Source organism: Paroedura picta, chromosome 15, assembly GCF_049243985.1.
Source record: "Paroedura picta isolate Pp20150507F chromosome 15, Ppicta_v3.0, whole genome shotgun sequence".
Classification (NCBI taxonomy): Eukaryota; Metazoa; Chordata; class Lepidosauria; order Squamata; family Gekkonidae; genus Paroedura; species Paroedura picta.
The window spans coordinates 23,184,912-23,203,338 of NC_135383.1; positions in this window are offsets into that span (position 1 = coordinate 23,184,912).

The following is an 18,427-nucleotide window of genomic DNA, read 5'->3' on the forward strand; positions in this document are numbered from 1 at the left end:
TCTGTTTACTTGGTGCTTGGAGGGCCACACTGGGAGGGATTCTGGAGTTCTGCCCCTGGTCCTCTCGATGTCCCCTGGGTTTGGGCCCCTGCGTGACACAGAATGTTGGACTGGATGGGCCACTGGCCTGGTCCAACTTGGCTTCTCTGACGTTCTTAGGTGGCAGTGGGGTTGCATGGGTGAGGGTCCTCCTGAGGGGCAATCCTGGGGAGAAGGCAGGGAGCAAGGCAGCCTGCGAGTGAGTTGCCAGTCCTGCTTTTCTTCCCCTTCTTCGCCAGCTCCTCCGCCACCAATCCTTCCACAGCACCACCGAAGACCACATCATCCGGCAGCTGAGGAAGCAGCTGAATGCCACCAAAGAAGAACTCCGGTCCCTGGCTCTAGACGGCATGCTTCAGCTAGCTCCTCATTCGGAGAAGGTGCGAGGGGCTCAGCACCCCCACGGGGAGGGGGGCATCAGAAATGTCCCGCAGGGGCTCAGTTCCCACAGTATGTGTTTTCCTCTGGGGGCCAGGAGCCTTCCCCAAGGCAGGCTCTTTCTGCTGGGGTGGGTGGGGGGATGTATGTTGGCAGAATTTAAATATGAGAAGAGGGGCTGGGTGCTGGCTGCTTAAAAAAATCTCCTGGTATTTCCCAACCCAGAATTGGTAACCCTATTCCCGCTTTTCTTCCTAATGGGGACCCAAAGTGGCTTACAAGATTCCCCTCTCCCCTAATTTACCCTCACAACAACCCTGTGCGGTACGCTAGCCTGAGAATGTGTAACTTGTTGGCAGAGTTTAAATAATGAAAGTAGGCTCACAGCGCCGGCTGCTTAAAGAATGAATCATTTTATTAAGAAAAGAAACAAACTTGTTTGGGTAGGAGAGAGATAGTCCTACCTGTCTGATTGACTAATATTCAGGAGGGAAAAGAGAGCAGGAAGTGTGCTCAAAGGAGCAGGAAGTCTCCGACTGGACCAAGCAGGAGGAGATTATTTGAAAAACACCAGGAGGTTCTTAATCTGAATATGCTAATTACACATCTCCTCTGATGCCCCCTACAGGATATGCTCCACATGTAGTTGAATCAGGCCCTCTACAGATCTAGCATATTCCAACATGGTCATCATAGGCAAGAGAGACTCACAAGACCTAACACGGTTGCCCTTTCACACAATAATACCCAAGGAGCAGTGCAGTCCCTCCCCAATAGCGGATTCAACCATCCCTCTGGCTCTATTCAGAAGTAACTCTGTCATTACCCAAATATCAGTGGTCTTCACCATAGAAAATCGGATGGGGGGGATTCCTAGAATGTTGCTGACGATGTGATATCACTTCCTGGTACTCGGAAGTGACATCACGGCATCAGCAACACTCCCCCTCCCCTGCCTCCCCCTAGGTTGCCGACCTCCAAGTCTAGCTCTGGAGAGCTCCAGGAATCACCCCTGAGGTCCAGATTTCAGACAAGAGTTCTCTAGGAGAAAATATTGGCTTTGGAGAATGGCCCGTATGGCCTTATGCAGCCAGCTGGGTGACCTTGGGCTCGCCACAGCACTGAGAAAACTGCTCTGACCGAGCAGGAATCTCAGGGCTCTCTCAGCCTCACCTCCCTCACAGGGTGTCTGTTGTGGGGAGAGGAAGGGAAAGCGAATGTCAGCCACTTGGAGCCTCCTTCAGGGAAAGAAAAGTGGCATAGAAGAACCAACTCTTCTTCTTCTTCAGTAATTTTAGGGCTCTCTCAGCCTCACCCAATTCACAGGGTGTTTGGGGTGGGGAGAGGAAAGGGAAGACAAATGTAAGCCACTTTGAGCCTCATTCGGGTAGAGAAAAGCGGCATAGAAGAACCAACTGTTCTGACCGAGCAAGAATATCAGGGCTCTCTCAGCCTCACACACCTCAAAGGGTATATCTGGTGGGGAGAGGAAAGGGAAGGAGGTGTAAGCCGCTTTGAGACTCCTTCGGGTAGAGAAAAGCGGCATCTAAGAACCAACTCTTCTTCTTCTTCTTCAGTAATATCAGGGCTCTCTCAGCCTCACCTCCCTCACAGGGTGTCTGTGGTGGGGAGAGGAAAGGGAAGGAGGTTGTAAGCCGCTTTGAGCCTCATTCGGGTAGAGAAAAGCGGCATAGAAGAACCAACTGTTCTGACCGAGCAACAATATCAGGGCTCTCTCAGCCTCACACACCTCAAAGGGTATATCTGGTGGAGAGAGGAAGGGGAATGCGAATGTAAGCCACTTTAAGCCTCCTTCGGGTAGAGAAAACCGGCATATAAGAACCAACTCTTCATCTTTGTGGGTTCTGTGCAGTCCCACATGGGTTCTGTGAAGATCGCAGGCCTGCTTCGGAGAAATAACTAGCCAACTTAAAGCTCAAAATACTCCCAAGAGAGCTAGCCCCTCCCTTCTCAGAGTGACTTGAGATGCGCTATCATTCCAGGGGATGCCAAGGTCCCACCTGTAGTCTGGTCCTTCCCCCAATCCCGCCCTCCCCAGACTCCACCCAGACATCTTCAGGAATTCCCCACCCCAGAGAGGGCAAACATGACTTTTGGGAGGGTTGTCACGCCCCGCACTTCTTGGTCGTGCAGATGGCTAAGCTGGAGCCTGCCGTGCCAGACATCTTGAAAAGGCTGAAGGAGTCCAACCGAGCCATCAATGTGAAGGCCCTCAAGGTCTTGCGGCACCTTTTGAAGAGCCTGGAGGGTCAAGCCATCAGCCACCTCGCCATCCAAGTGGCCAACCAGATCGTCCCGCTTGTTGATGACGTGAGTTTGGCCAGTCTTGCGCGGAAATCATCCTGCATGTTGGGGGGCGGAATGAGGAATGGAAACTCGCTTTTCTATGCCTCTGTCTCTTCTCTCCCTTTTCCTTTCACTAAGAGAGATTGGAGGGGGGTGTTTTGTCGTGTCAGTCCAAAGTTCAATCCCTGGCATCTCCAGTTAAAAAGGTGATGGGAAAGACCCCTGGAGAGTCACTGCCAGTAGACAATACAAACCTTGCTGGATTAAGGGAAGGGCTGGTGGCTCCACAGATCATCCTCTGCTTGGCATGCAGAACGTCCAAAGTTCAATCCCCGTCATCTCCAGTTAAAGGCTCTAGCAATAGGAGGTGTGAAAGACCTTGGACTGAGACCCTGGAGAGCTACTGCCAGCAGATAATTTGGACCTCAATGGACCAAATGTCCAGTTCAGTGGAAGGCACTTTCATTGGCCATCCAATCCCTGCCACGGGACATTGGCCACTGTATGAGATCACTCTACGGTGATTTGGTGACAGGCCCCTTCCTTAACTGGATTTCTCTCCACCTTTTATCCGGCTGAGCCCAGGCATCGCACAAAGTGAGACTGGAGGCCATCTCCACCTTCAGTTCCCTCATCGACAACATCAGGAACGAGGACAAGGGGAGCATGAAGGAGCTGGCCGTGCAGACCCTGGTGCCGCTCCTGGTGCACCTGCACGACGTTAGCCCTCAGGTAGCCCAGGTGAGTTGATCTGCCCCTCGGCAGCCTCTGAAGGTCCCAGGCCATCCCTCTCTGTGGCTTCGAAGTCCTCCCCGCTGCTTTCAACACGGTGTCATCATGTCCTGCCTCGGGCAACCGCCAGGACCCAGGATATATGCCGACCCCCACCCTGCGCCCCCCTTGTCCCCACGCATGATCCCAGGTGCTCCTACGGCTGCAAGAGACCTGGAGTCTTTGGGGGTGGAGCCGGAAGAAGGCGGGGCTTGGGAGGGGAGGGACCTCAGTGGGGTCCAAGTCCTCCTTGTAAGCGGCCCTTTTCTCCAGGGGGACTGATCTCTGTGGCCTGGAGATGAGCTGTAATTCCAGGCTGGGGATCCCGCGGTCCCCTCTGGAGGCTGGCATCCCTAGCTGCTCAGGTTCATTCCCGGAAGGTGTGTGAAGGGGCAGAATCTAGCAGGACCCTCCAGGACCTTGGCTCGTTCCGGAGCACTTCGGCCAGGGAATAGCAACATGAAGGTGCCAGCCTCCCTCCTCCTCCGATTGAATTAATTACTCTCCACTGTTTAAGTTAATTAAACTAAAACAGCAGACACACCAAACATTTAACAAGTAAAACAAATCAATTAAGTTTTAAAAGTATTGAAATATGTTGAATCTGCCTATTTTGGTCGGTGAATTTCCTCCAGGCCAGGTTGGATTCTGGAGATGTTTGGTGTAGGGATCACTCGGGCCAGAAATTGGGGTCACTGTGGGTGAGCAGGTAGCTGTGAGTTCCTGCATCTGTGGTGGGGGGGGGGGGTTGGACTAGATGACCCTGGAGAGCCCTTCCAATTCATGATTCTATGATATCCTCAGGGATAAACAGGTTGAAAGGGGGATTCATAGAGGATATGTCTATCAATGACTGTTAGCCATGTTGGCTGAGGGGAACCTTCACCTTCAGAGGCACTACATCTCTGAATCCCAGAGCCAGGAGGCAACATCAGAGGAAGGCCTCAGCCTCTTTGTCCTGTTGCTGGCCCTCCAGAGGAGCTGGTTGGCCACCATATGAGATGGGAGGGTGGACTAGATGCACCCTCCCTGGTCTGATCCAGCAGGGCTCTTGTCATGTTCCTATGTAGGCCTCCCGAGATGCTCTCAAGAAAGTGGACCGATTTCTCAAATCCATCTTCCAGATGACAATCGGCAAAAAGGATAGCTGGCAGTACTCCATCAGTTTGGTGAGTAAGGAGGCCGGACTACAGATGGGGCTACAGAGGGGGCCTTGAGGTGGGCGCTTTCTCCCTGCTCAGTCCTACCTTACAGGGCTGTTGTTGTATTCGATGGTTCAAAAGTCAAATGGGATTTTGGTTTCCATCAAACGGAGTATCGTGTCCATGGGAGGTGATGGTACCGCTTTACTCTGCTCTGGTTTGGCCTCACTTGGAGTCCTGTGTTCAGTTTTGGGCACCCAGTTGAAGAGGGATGTAGACAAACTGGAGCGTGTCCAGAGGAGGGCAACAAGGATGGTGAGGGGTTTGGAGACCAAGACAAATGAAGAAAGGTTGGGGGAGTTTGGTCTGTTTAGCCTGGAGAGGAGACAACTGAGAGGGGATTTGATAACCATCTTCGAGCATTTAAAAGGCTGCCATGTAGAGGATGGAGCAGAGTTGTTCTCTCTTGTCCCGGAGGGAAGGACCGGAACCAATGGGATGAAATTAATTCAAAAGAAATTCCGTCTCAACATCCGGAAGAAGTTCCTGACAGTCAGAGCAGTTTGTGGAACTGGAGATTTTTAAACAGAGGCTGGATAGCCATCTGACGGAGAGGCTGATTCTGTGAAGGCTCAAGGGGGTGGAGGTGACAGTGGATGAGCGATAGGGATGTGAGTGTCCTGCATAGTGCAGGGGGTTGGACTAGATGACCCATGAGACCCCTTCCAACTCTTTGATTCTATGATTCTATTCTGTTTTTTTTATTCATTTATTCCTTCAATTTGCATCTGGCCCTTCTTGAAACATTTGATGAGAACTTAAAAATGAGCAATTTGTGATTTTTTTTCTCTAGGGAAGGAAAAGAGAGCTTCACACGTGTACGTAGTCATGCACCCCTTCGTAAGAATGGAATTTGAATGAATTTCAATCCCCCCCCCTCTTCTATTCTAGTTGAGGCGCTACAGAAAGCTTGGTGAACACCTTTTCGTAGAACAGGCTTTTTTCTACCTTGACAACTCACAACTCTGTCTTAGAGAGGCATCGCTCAAGCTGTTAGGCAAGACATACTGGGTTTATCTTTATTGTTGTTGTCGTTCTTACCATTACTATTATGTCCCACCTCACGGACCCTTCCAGTCCAACACTCTGTGACACACAGTGGCCCAAACCCACCAGGAGGTCCACCAGTAGAGCCAGAGCTCCAGAAGCCCTCCCACTCTTGCCCCCCCCCCCCCAAGCATCAAGAGCATGGAGGATCACTTCTATTCAAGTAGAGCCAGTCCACATTCAGGATGCAGTCAAAAGGGGAGAGAGGGGCCAATCCAAAGAGACCTTCCTTATCACAAATGGGCAGCTTTTCCTGGGAAGAAGAGGGCATGGTCCCTATATGGGAGGCCTGCAGAGACCTGTGTCTCGATGGAAGGCTATGTGGAGAAGGGAGGGAAGGCCAAGTGAGGAGATGGAAAGGACAAAGGGAGGAAGGAGTGGGACAGCTCCCAGGTGAAGACAAAGAGAGGCATCCCGGTCAAGAAGCTAGCACCTATACGCCCAAAGAGTGATGTGATCCCCCAAAGTCCAGGTTTGCTGACTCATTCCAAACCCCCCCCCCCCCCCCCGAATTCTTGCACAGTAAAGGAGCATTTCTTGGCCCCATCTTTGAGGTTACCGAGCAACCAGGTCTGTTCAGAAGGCAGTATAGGAAGCTCATTGGGTCATCTTGGGTCTGTCAGATGTTCTCAGCCTTGCATACCTCGCAAGGTTGTTGTAAGGATAATATTGAGGGAAAGACATGGTGTGGTGGAACAGGCCCGCTTTTATTTTGTCAGCCCTATTCTGCCTTGCCCACCCCCTTTTCTGGCTGGTTGCCAACTCCAGTTGTGCTGCAAAAGGGTCTTTTTGGGTAACCACCTCCACCTGGTTTTAGCACAGGGCCATGTGTAGGGAGGATCAGGTCTTTCAGCTTCCCTTTCCCTCTGTGTCTCCCACAGCCTAGCACGTGAGCACCGTGGGGATAATTTACTGCAACCTATACAACCCCCCCCCCTCCCAGAGGAGTAGCTGCTTGTCAAGGTCCCTCCCCTGAATCTGAGACTTCCCCTTGCACTGGACTGGTGTTTCCAAGACTGGGAGCTGCACATAGATCAGAGAGCCATTGCCAGCTTCAAATTTATTCAGGATTTATTTAAAGGTTTATAAGCATCTGTAAACCGCTCCTGCGGAACGGTAGGAATAAAAGGGTAAGGGCAATGTGGGAGGAGGAAGGGTGAGCCCTGTCCGGGATAAAAACTCGGAGGGCCCAATCAGGAGCCACGAAGCGGCTCCTGATTGGGCCCTCTGAGTGTCAATCCAGGGCCAAGAGGCTAATGGCCCATTGGCCGCTTGGCCTGGCCTGGCCTGGCCTGGGCCGGCCGGGGAGTCACCACTCAGAGGAAGAAGCCTTCCCCAACGGTAAGTCCGCCGGCCGGCCTCCCCACGGACTCGGGAAAGGAGCAGGGACGCCGCTCCTTTCCCGCCCCAGGTCCCTTTATGCTGCAGGGGGGGGGGCGCTGCGGTAGGCGGGGGCCTTCTACTGGGCCCAAGAACAGCCCCGCCGCGTCGCATAAGCAGCAAGGCTACTCCCGGGGTCGGGAGAAGGCCTCGAGTCACGGCCGGGTGTGGCCCCCCCAATCGTCCTCAGCCTCCGCCTCCGCTTCCCGGCCCCCCAAACACACAGCCTCCCACCACTCTCTTCCCCAGCAACCCCCCTCGCCCCCTCTCTCTCTGCCTCTTTCTCTCCCTCTCGCATGCTCTGTTTCTGTCTTTCTCCTTTGCTTTCTTTCTCCCTTTCTGCCTTCTCTCCATCCATTAACCCACCCCTTAGTCTCCTTTCTCCCTCCTATATGCCCATTTCTCTTCTGCCTTTCTTTCTCCCATTCTTGCTCCCATCGTTTACTCTCCTTTCTCCCCTTCTCTCCCTCCCTCCCTCTCTCTCTCCCTTTTTCTGTGGCTGCCTTCCCTCCCTCCCTCCCTCCCTCCCTCCCAGGCCTCCCCCAACCACCCACTGCCCGCTAGTGCCTGCTGTATTTTCTCTACAGCGGGCTTAAATTTTAGTGTCTTATTAGCACAGTTAAGCAACAAGTCAAAAGAAATTGTGTAAATCACAACCCTTTTGTCCCTCTCCTAAAACATACCCTATCTGGTGTTAAAAACAGAGTCAGCACCTTCCTTCAGAGGTTCCAAGTTTTGCTTGTTTATTCCTCAGCTCACCTGGCAGCCATGTGGTCCAAGATGGCTGCCCATTTCCTCTCAAACCAGTGCAACCCCAGGCCAGTTCCATCACAGTAGGATATAAGCCACTCTGGTCCCCATTGATGGGCTGTAAGTGAATAAGGGTTGTTTTTTATACCCCACTTTTGACTACTACAAGGAGTCACAAAGTGGCTGACAATTGCCTTCCCTTCTTCTCCTCCCAACAGACAACCTGTGAGGTAGATGGGCTGAGAGAGCTCTGACAGCTCTGTGAGAACAGCTTCTAACAGGACTGTGATGAGCTCAAGGACCTTAGTGGGTATAATGCTATAGGGTCCACCCTCCAAAGCTTCCGCTTTCTCCGCTGAGTTGATCTCTGTCCCCTGGAGTTCAGTTGTGATTCTGGGAGATCTCCCTGCCCAATCTATAGGCTGGCAACCTTCTCTGGTCCTCTCTGATCGCGGTTGGTATTTGTGTCCCTAGAAATCATCGCTATCGGATCGAGGAGTGAAGACACCCTGAGTGCAATTTCGACTGGTGAGTTGCAGTTCTGTTGCCATGCCCCCTGGACTTCCCACACGGACTAGAGGACCTCTTGGTGGGGGGCACGGCTGAAGCATGGCATCAGGGAGGCCTGCTCTGTGTTGGGAGATTCGTGCAGATTTGTCAGTTGACCTTGGGAATGGGAGGGCTTTTGTTGTCCAAGAACCTAAGCAGGGTGTGTGGTCTCAGCTCCTGGCGGGGAATTCCAGCAGATTTGTGGGTGGACCCTGGGGACGGGAGGGGAGGGATCTCCGTGGGTCATGAGGCCCTAGAGTCCACCGTCCCAAGCAGCCATTGTCTCCTGAAGAACAGATCTTGATTCTGCTTTGGTTCGGGCTCACTTGGAGCCCTGTGTTCAGTTTGGGGTATCACAGTTGAAAAGGGATGTAGACAAACTGGAGCGTGTCCAGAGGAGGGCAACAAAGATAGTGAGGGGTTTGGAGACCAAGATGAATGAAGAAAGGCTGGGGGAACTTGGCCTGTTTAGCCTGGAGAGGAGACGACTGAGAGGGGATCTGTTAACCATCTTGAAGCATTTAAAAGGCTGCCATTTAGAGGATTTAACAGAGTTGTTCTCTCTTGCCCCGGAGGGACGGACCAGAACCAATGGGATGAAATTAATGCAAAAGAAATTCTGTGTAAACATCAGGAAGAAGTTCTTGACAGTTAGAGCGATTTCTCAGTGAAACAGGCTTCCTCAGGAGGTGATAGGTTCTCCATCTTTGGAGATTTTTAAAGAGAAGCTGGATAGGAATCTGATGGAGAGGCTGATTCTGCGAAGTTCCAAGGGGGTGGCAGGTGACAGTGGATGAGCAATAGGGTTGTGAAAGTCCTGCAGAATGCAGGGGGTTGGACTAGACGACCCAGGAGGTCCCTGCCAACTCTAGTATTCTATGATCTCTGTAGTCTGGATAGAGGCTGTAATACCGGCATATCTCCAGACTTGGCCTGGAGGTTGTTAGCCTTACACAACTTGAGAGCCAGTTGTAGGGCTAGCGCTCATGACTGCTTGGGAGGGCAGACTCCTTAGCATTAGCCTCCACTGAGGTCGCTCCCTGCCCCAAACCCCGCCCACTCTCGACTCCACCCCCAAAGTCCCCAGGTATTTCCCAACCTGGGGTTGGCAACCCTTACCATCTGCCTCCCCATCTTCTCTGGCTCACCTGTCCTGTTCCCTCCCCGTCCCCGCCCTATCTCCTGTGCCCTTTGTCCTCTCAAAGCCCGGCCTCCCTCTGACTTTTCTCTCCTCTCCTTCTAGTCGTCAACTTGGTGAAAAGCGACCCTGAGCCGAACACCACGGACCTGGTCCCCCTGGTCATGCAAGCCATGGCCAGAGATGCATCATCGGCCACCCTTCAGAGGAGCTGCTTTGGGAGACTCAGACATTTCTTCCGGCGATAGTGGAATTATCGTGTATATTTGTAGAATTGTATATAGATATTAGATATTGTAATTAGATATTAGATATATAGATATTGTAATTAGATATTAGATATTAGATATATTAGATATATTAGGTATATTAGGTGTATTAGGTATATAGATATTGTAGTTAGACATTAGAATTGTATATAGTTTTAAATTAGTATTATTCATTGCCTGGCAGTGTGGTAAGCGGCCAATGAAGACGCAACACCTGTACTTGGCGTAACAAAGGCCACAACTTTATTAACTGCTCCCTGACTTGGGGGTTGGCTTGGCACGAGGCGAGAAGTGATCCCCGTGCAGCCGTCCGGCTGCTAACCTGGGCACAAGGGGCGCCCTGGGTCCTCCTTCCTCCCAGCCGGAAGGAAGGCTCCCTTGCCCCTTGGATGCCCTCTCCTGGGAGGAGGCGGTTGATGGTTGTCGGGCGTCCACTGCATACAACCATCCCTACCTCCTGGCCCCGAGCCCCTGACCTTCCCAGCCGGGTAAGGCCGCACTCGGAGTTGGCCGATCTCTTATTGAGACCCCCAACCCCAGGGCCCAGGGCAAACTGGTCGCTGGCCAAACTACTCCACCTCGTGCCCCTATTCCGCCACTGAACGGGGGGAGTTTCCCCCCGTTCCCGCCAACCCCCCAGAAACCGACCCGCAAAGTAACAAGGCTGCCTTCAAACCATGCAGCCATAACTCGGTTCCGTAATCCGTCCCTCCGAAACACGTTAGACGCTGCGTGCGTGATCTCGGTGTGCCGAATCACAGCCCCGCCCAACTCGGCCATCAACTTCCGCACTTCACGATTTATTTTCTCCTTGGCCCGGTGCACTTTCTCCGGCCGGTGAGCATGTCTCCATGCTCTCCTATCCAGCTATTCCGACCATATCAAGTTTGTCTGAGGCCAACGCTGCCGTAGCAGTCTCATGTCATCAAACACCTTGCGGCGAAGCTGCAGGCCCGTCGTTTCAGGCAGGTCATTCTCCCCCAGCTGAATCACCCGCATTGCCGGGGGGCCCGATTCATGCACCTCGCGGGACACTACATCCAGTAGGGCTGGCCACTCCATGCCATGGTGACCGGACCACTTGACTCCAAGTTTCTCCTCCAGTCCCAGCTGGGACCCCCATCTGGACGCTCCGGCATACCGACTCGCCCAAAAGACGATGCTGTGACCCACGATCACGGCCACAGGCTTCAACGGGCTCAGTCCTGCAAACAAGTGACACGTCATGAGACGATCTCACCTTACGTAAGTGGCATAGGCCCCTGACTTCCACCCCCCAATGCTCATTAACTCCCCGGGCTCAGCCCCGTCCCTGAACACCTGTGTGACGGCGCCTATCCTAAAAGAGTGCGTGCCATACCACTCTGGGCGTAGGCCCGCTTCCCGCAAGCAGAGTTTCAATACTGCTGCGAACTGAAACCTGGACAGGAAAGAGCCATCCCTGTGGATGAGCAGAAGGCCTGTGCAGCCCGGTCGGGCGGACAAGTACCAGCAGAGATTCCGTACGGGACATGCTGCCCTGTGATCCGACCTGCGGAGGAAGACCGCGGTTCCTTTGCCCCCTTGGTCCGTTTTTGACCTCCTGACCCACAGCTCCACTCCACCTGCTGTGAACCGGACGTCTTCAAACCGGAGAGCAGGGGACCCACCTGCCCTCCGCGTTGAAGCTACGATTTCGGAGCATCTGAACGCCCCGTAAAAGGCTAGCGTGAAAGCTGCCCGAAACAAATTCTCCTCAAACACCGAGGAACAGACGGTCTGGAGCTGGGCTAAAATCCGCAGCAGTATGTCCCTCGTTATTGGGCGCCTAGCTTCAGATGCTGCCCCCGCGGACCTCCCCCAACCCTTTATGGCCTTTCTGGCTAGAAAGGAAGAGTCAGGGTCCCAAGACCCCCATAGTTTGCTGAAAAACTTCAATCTGGCCATGTTGACCCTCATGGACCGATGGGACAACCCCCGGCCCTTCAAGTGGGCCAAATAGGTAAGAAGCAGCTCCTCCGACATGGGCCAAGGACCCCCACGCCCCTCCCTGTGGGCAAAGGATGCAAAGTCACTGGCCGCCCGTTCGTAGTTCCACCGCGTAGAAGGGGGGATGGACCCCATCACCCCGTCCCAAATCACGCGGCTCCAAGGTCCCAAAGGTCTTTCGGAAAGATGTCCGGCTCCCTCCAGGCTTGGGGGGCAAGCAAATGGAATTTTTCGACCTGCAATGGAGATAAACTGTCAGCCACCTCGTTGCGAACCCCGGTCACGTGGCGTGCCCTGAAAGTAATGTTCCCTCCTAAACAGACCAGGACTAAGCGCCTTACCAAGCGGATGACCCATTCGGTCCTAGCCGACTGCTTGTTCAAAATGTGAACTGCGGCCTAATTGTCACACCAGAACACGACCTTTTTATTCCTAAACTCGTCCTGCCACAGGACCACGGCCACCACTAATGGAAAAAACTCCAAAAACGTGAGGTCCCTGCGTAGGGTCTTGGACCACCAGTCTGGCCACGCTTTGGCACACCACCTGTACCGGAACAAGACTCCGAACTCCGCGCCAGCGTCGGTGTCAGAATGAACCTGCAATTCATTCCCGAGGTCGCAGTCTGTTTGCCAAATGGCGATCTCATTGAAGCGCACCAAAAAGGTGCTCCACACCTTGAGGTCTTCTTTGATGCCCTTGGTAACACGCAAGTGCTGGTGAGGCCGCGTCAAGCCCCTGGTCGCCTGCGGGGTGAATAGGAAGCAGCCGAAACGCCGATTGAATGTCGCTCTTGGCCAGCAGCGCACCAGGCCCGCATCCCCGGATCATGTCCACCGCATCGTCAAAGGATGCGTAGTGTACCCTGCACTCCTCATCCGGTATGGCGTCGTTGACGGACCCTCCGTACGGATAGGACAAGTGGTGGATAAGCCTGAATTGTCCAGCGGCCTTCTTCGGCACTACCCCCAGTGGCGACACCCACAGGTTAGGTAGGGGCGGCCTGTCATAGGGGCCTGCAATGTGCCCCGCTAGACATTCCTTCCTCAACTTATCCGCCACAATCTCCGGAAGGTCTTGTGCAGAATGGAGATTCTTGCATGCGGTGGGCATCCGGTCCCCCGTGAAAGGAATCCGGAACCCTTCCGTGAAACCTTTGGCCAAATACAACGTGTAATGTATTGAGTTAATTGGGCCAACTGCCCCTTTAAGGCTTTGCAGACGTCTCCCTTGTATTGAGTCTATTTAAGTTGCACGTGTGTTTTATTAGCTGCTGGTTGTTAGGTGCCCCTGTGCATAATAAACGGTTTTTGTAGAACATGTGTCTCTCTCACTATTTAATACTGGCGACGAAGGTGGGATTTTGGCCCACAGAGAGAGAGTGAGAGAGAAGGAATGGCAACACAAGGGCACATTGAAGAGTTCGACGTGTCTGACCCAGGGAAGTGGGAAAGCTACGTTGAGCGGTTTGAATTTTATGCCATTGCGAACGGCATCACGGACGCCGACAGGAGGAGGGCCCTTTTCTTCAGTGTGTGCGGGGCTCGGACTGATGAACTGGCGATGGCTCTGGTGGCCCCAGCCCTATTGACGGCGACCTCAATAGAGAATGTTCTGGCCACGCTGACCGCCCACTTCACCCCCCGTCCCTCGGAAATTGCACGGAGGCACGCTTTCTTCCTGAGGGGGCAGAAGCCGGGCGAAAGCATTGCCTCGTCCGTGGCTGAATTGAGGCAACTGGCCCAGCATTGCCACTTCCGAGACCTCGAAGAGGCCCTGCGAGACAGACTAGTCTGTGGTCTTCGGGATGAGGCGACACAGAGGAAGCTGTTTGCCCGACAGTCACTTACGTTCCAGGCCGCCGTGGACGAGGGACTGGCAGCGGAGGCGGCGGAGGCCAGCACGCGAGCAGTCAGGCAGGCACAAGGCCCCAGGGGCCCGACGGGCGAGCCGGAGGAGCCGCCAGGGGAGGAGACTCATCGCCTGCGGCCAGGAGCTGTGCTGGCCCGTAAAGCACCCACAGAAGAGCACAGAGAGAGGGCAGACAGCCCCCAATGGTGTGGGAGCTGTGGAGGGCCCCATGCCAGGAGCTCATGCAGGTTTGGGGAGGTGCGGTGCCGGGCCTGTAAGAAGTGGGGCATATTGAACGGGTTTGCGGGGCAAAGAGAGGCTCCAACACAACGCAAGCGAAAGGCAAGGCGTGGTCGCAGTCAAGCTCCAGAGCCTGTGAGGTGGCCTTGGACGAAGAGGGAGAGCCCGAATACCTGGTCCAGAATTTGCGGCAGGAGTCGGCTCGGAAAATCACGGTCCAAGTGAAGCTCAACGGCTTGCCCTGTAACATGGAGGTGGACTCCGGTTCCGCTTTTTCAATCATCCCGGAGTCCTTGTTTGAGCGCATCCGACTCAATGGGAGTTTGCAGTTAGAGAAATTTGATCTGCCTCTGACTGATTTCCAGAGGAATCGGTGCCATACTTTCGGTGGCGGAAAGGAATTATGCCCAGATAGATAGGGAGGCCCTAGCCATGGTCGTGGGGGTGCGGAAATTTCATGATTTTTGTTATGGCCGCCCATTTACCATTTTAACCGACCACAAGCCCCTTCTGGGTTTATTCGCTCCTCATAGGCAAACTCCTCAAATTCTGTCCCCCCGGGTACTCCGTTGGGCTATATTTTTGAGTGCTTATAATTATGAGTACCCAGCTTGCTGCTGGGGGGTAAACGGTCATGACTGGGGAAGGCACTGGCAAACCACCCCGTATTGAGTCTGCCATGAAAACGTTGGAGGGCGTCACCCCAAGGGTCAGACATGACTCAGTGCTTGCACAGGGGATACCTTTACCTTTACCTTTACCTTTTAATTATGAGTTAGTGTATAGACCTGGGGCCAGGATGAGCCATGCCGATGCCTTAAGTAGGCTCCCATTACCAACACCGGCTGAGGACCCTTCCCCGGCACATGGGGTCATGTTGCTGGAGACCTTGCCAGCCCCACCGCTTCATGCGGGAGATATTGCGTCTGCGTCTGCAAAAGACCCAGTAGTGGCCAGGGTTTTGAACTGGGCATGGCGGGGGTGGCCAGCACAGGTGCCAGGGGACCAGTTCGGGCCATTTGCATCAAGGCGGGCAGAACGGTCTGTTCACAAAGGGTGTCTTTTGTGGGGGGCAAGAGTGATTATTCCAGAGCAGCTGCGGTCACGAGTGCTGTCAGCACTTCACATCGGACATCCTGGCATGGTGCGGATGAAGGCACTGGCCCGTAGTTATGTCTGGTGGCCAAAAATGGATGCGGACATTGAGGGGTGGGTGCAGAAGTGTGCTGCCTGCCAGGAGTCCCGGCAGCTGGCAGCTCATGCCCCGGTGCATCCATGGGAGACAGCTAGTTTCCTGCTAGCCCAACATGTGACACCCTGCGTGTCCACTGGTTGTAGCCCGGCGGAATTATTGATGCACCACCGCCTGACAACATTGCTGGACAGACTGCACCCAGATTTGGGGGAGCCCAAGGTGCCTGGAGAGAAGTTGGGAGGTCGGAAACCAAGGGTGTTTTTTCCATCTGACAGGGTGTATATCCGGAATTATGCAAATGGGCCTGTGTGGTTGACAGCGGAAGTCCAGGAGGCGACGGGTCCAGTGTCATATAGGGCAGTAACTCCAGATGGGAAGGTCTATAGGCGTCATGTTGATCAAATGAGACGGAGGGTCCCCACAGATAGCCCTGTTCGTATGGAAGAGGCCAATGGGCAGGGAGGTCTGGCATGTGACCAGGGAACCAATCAGGAGCAGATCTAGCACTGAGTGTGGGCAGCAAGGAGGCTGAGCCAAACAGCGATGCCTCAGGAGAGCAGGGCATTCCCCCTGATCCCGCAGACAATGAGGGCCCTCTACCAAGACGGTCACAAAGGGTGCGTTTGAGACCGCAGTATTTGAGGGACTATGTTGAATAGGGGGGGAGGGGTGTAATGTATTGAGTTAATTGGGCCAACTGCCCCTTTAAGGCTTTGCAGACGTCTCCCTTGTATTGAGTCTATTTAAGTTGCACATGTGTTTTATTAGCTGCTGGTTGTTAGGTGCCCCTGTGCATAATAAAGGGTTCTTGTAGAACGTGTGTCTCTCTCACTATTTAATACAACGCATCCCCCTTCTTGGGATATTCCCTCAACCAGTCAACCAGGGGCCCCAACTTAATGGGGGTAGACGCCACCCGTGATAACTCAAGCTGACTTGCCAGCCCCTTCTGCTGCCCTCGGCCTCATGCTGGTCTCCCCTGCTTCTGGAGGCCTCACCCGGCCGGGCATGGGAACGCTGCCCGGCCATCGCTGCTCCCGCGGGGACTGGTCCTCCGACGCAATCACTGCCCTCCCACGGCCCGAATCCCAAGCTCCGATCGGGCCGGACGGGCAAGCCGCGTCCCGTTCCCTCCCACCGTCACGAGGCGAGGCCTCGAGGAGTATCTCCGGACAGCACGCTGTCCTCCGGCTCCTCCAGAGGCAAAGGAGCGAGGTCCTCGCCTCGTGGCGCTTAAATACGGCGCCGATGCCCGCCCCCTGCCTCGTCATCAGGATGCGCATTTGTGTCTCTTGCCCGCCCCCTCGCTGCGGCAACCACGGCTGCCGCTGACTCGCGGCTGTTCTTAGTTTTAGAAAAATCGTCCCTAGTTTAAAAAATTATTGTTCATCGTTATATAATATTACTGTTATTATTGTCAATATTATTGTTAAGAATTATTGTTAATAGTTTTAGAAAAAAATATTCATAGTTTTAGAAAATTATTGTTTATAGTTTTAGATAATAAAGTTATATGTTAATTATTAATTAATGCAAAGGATGCTTGAAATTATTTGGGATGAGCAGATCTTGGAAATAAGTGGTGTGATGTTTGTACAAGATACAGGAAAAGAGCCAGAGTCCAGGGTGTAGTCTGCAGGGGGCTTTTTATCTGCTCCCAGTTCGTATGAATCCCTCCTGTCTACACTGAGTTGTATTTGCATTTTGATATTGGGCACTTTAAATTTTCCCTCTGCAACATATATAATTGATCAGGAGTGACCCTACCTTTCCCCTGCAATATCCAGAAGTGGATATAAGACTCGATATTTCAAAAATCGCCATCAGGAAGTGTGCAGATTTCTGCTTTTTGCAAATTAACTTCCTGCCTCATGCCTCCAATGCTATAGGAAATCAGATCTCCCTTATTGGCCAGGGTGTCAGTTCAAAGACTTCCTGGTCCCCGGTTACAAGGCTTCTTTTAAAGTGACTGTGCTCCAGAACAGTGGTCACCAACCTTTTTATCACCGGGGACCACTCAACGCTTGACAATTTTACTGTGGCCCACTGCCCTAATGCTCTCTGACTCTGGTCGCTATGGTAATGTTTAAACATCCCTTCAAAATAACATACAGACATGCCACAACAATGAACATAAGGAACATTTTATTTTCATGAAAATTTTAACTCATGACAATGACAAATCAATGGGAACCCTGAGCTTGTTTCTCTGCAACGAGGTAGTCCCATGTGTGCCTGCCGGATCGTGGATGAAGTAAAGGGCCGGGGGGGGGGGGAGATGGCGTCCTTCGTGTCCCACCTCCAGTTAGTCAATGAACCACATGTGGTCCGCGGCCCACAGGTTGGGGATTGCTACTCCAGAAGACCTAACTTCTCTCAGAAGAGATTTGCCTCTTGGATTTATTCCCCCCTCCTCTGCTGTCTCCCCCTTCAAGAAAAGAAAGAGACTCCTGCTGTGCTTGACTCCCCTCCCCACTCTGAGCTTCCCCAATCAAGTCCAGAACACTTTCTGTTTCAAATGGGAGGAATAGAGGAAGACCCGAGTTCAAATCGATTTAAATTCAGCAGGATCCCCAATGGAAAAAACAAAGAAAGTGCGGAATCAGACCAGGATCACCTTAAAGTCTAACCAGACTGTTGGCAGGGGAGGAGCTTTTGTGAGAAATGGCTCCCTTTGTCAGATACCATTAGAAGGTGAGTCCACCTGTCCCTGTATCTTAGAGAGGGGATTGATTTCAGGTACTGAGTGACAATGCAAATGACAATGCAGAGAAAAAAGACCATGGTAGAAACGGTCTGATACATGTCCCTTCATCTTCCCACAACATTCCCAAAATACCTTTTTCCATTCATGACGCTTGGAAAGGCATTTGACTTGGCAGCTTCCTTTTTCAGGGTGGAAGACTCGATGTCTCTTTGAAACTTTACCTCTCCCCCTTCGCCACTCAAATAATGCAGGATGCAGGATGCATTCAGGAGCAGATGCAAGGTGACAGATGTCTTATGGCAGCATAGGCAGGGCAGAGTTTTCAAATCTTTGGGAATAGTAGGGAGCAGTTGGGAACCCCAGGGGGTGAGGTCTGTAAGTTGATATCTGCAGCTTTTCCAAACAGAGATGAACAAGGTTACTAACAGTTGAGACAGTCAGAGATTTTCAAAAGGCTCCATCTCTGTAGATTCATGAATGCAGAGAGAGAGAGACATTACAGTACCAAAAGGACAAAGGGGCCTGAGGTCTGGGGGTGACAGCATGATTGTTATGCAAATTCAAAGTACTCAAATTCAAGGCTCTACACTTAAAAGAGAGAGAAGAAGTGGTAAGTAGATGTGTATTGCTTGTTGC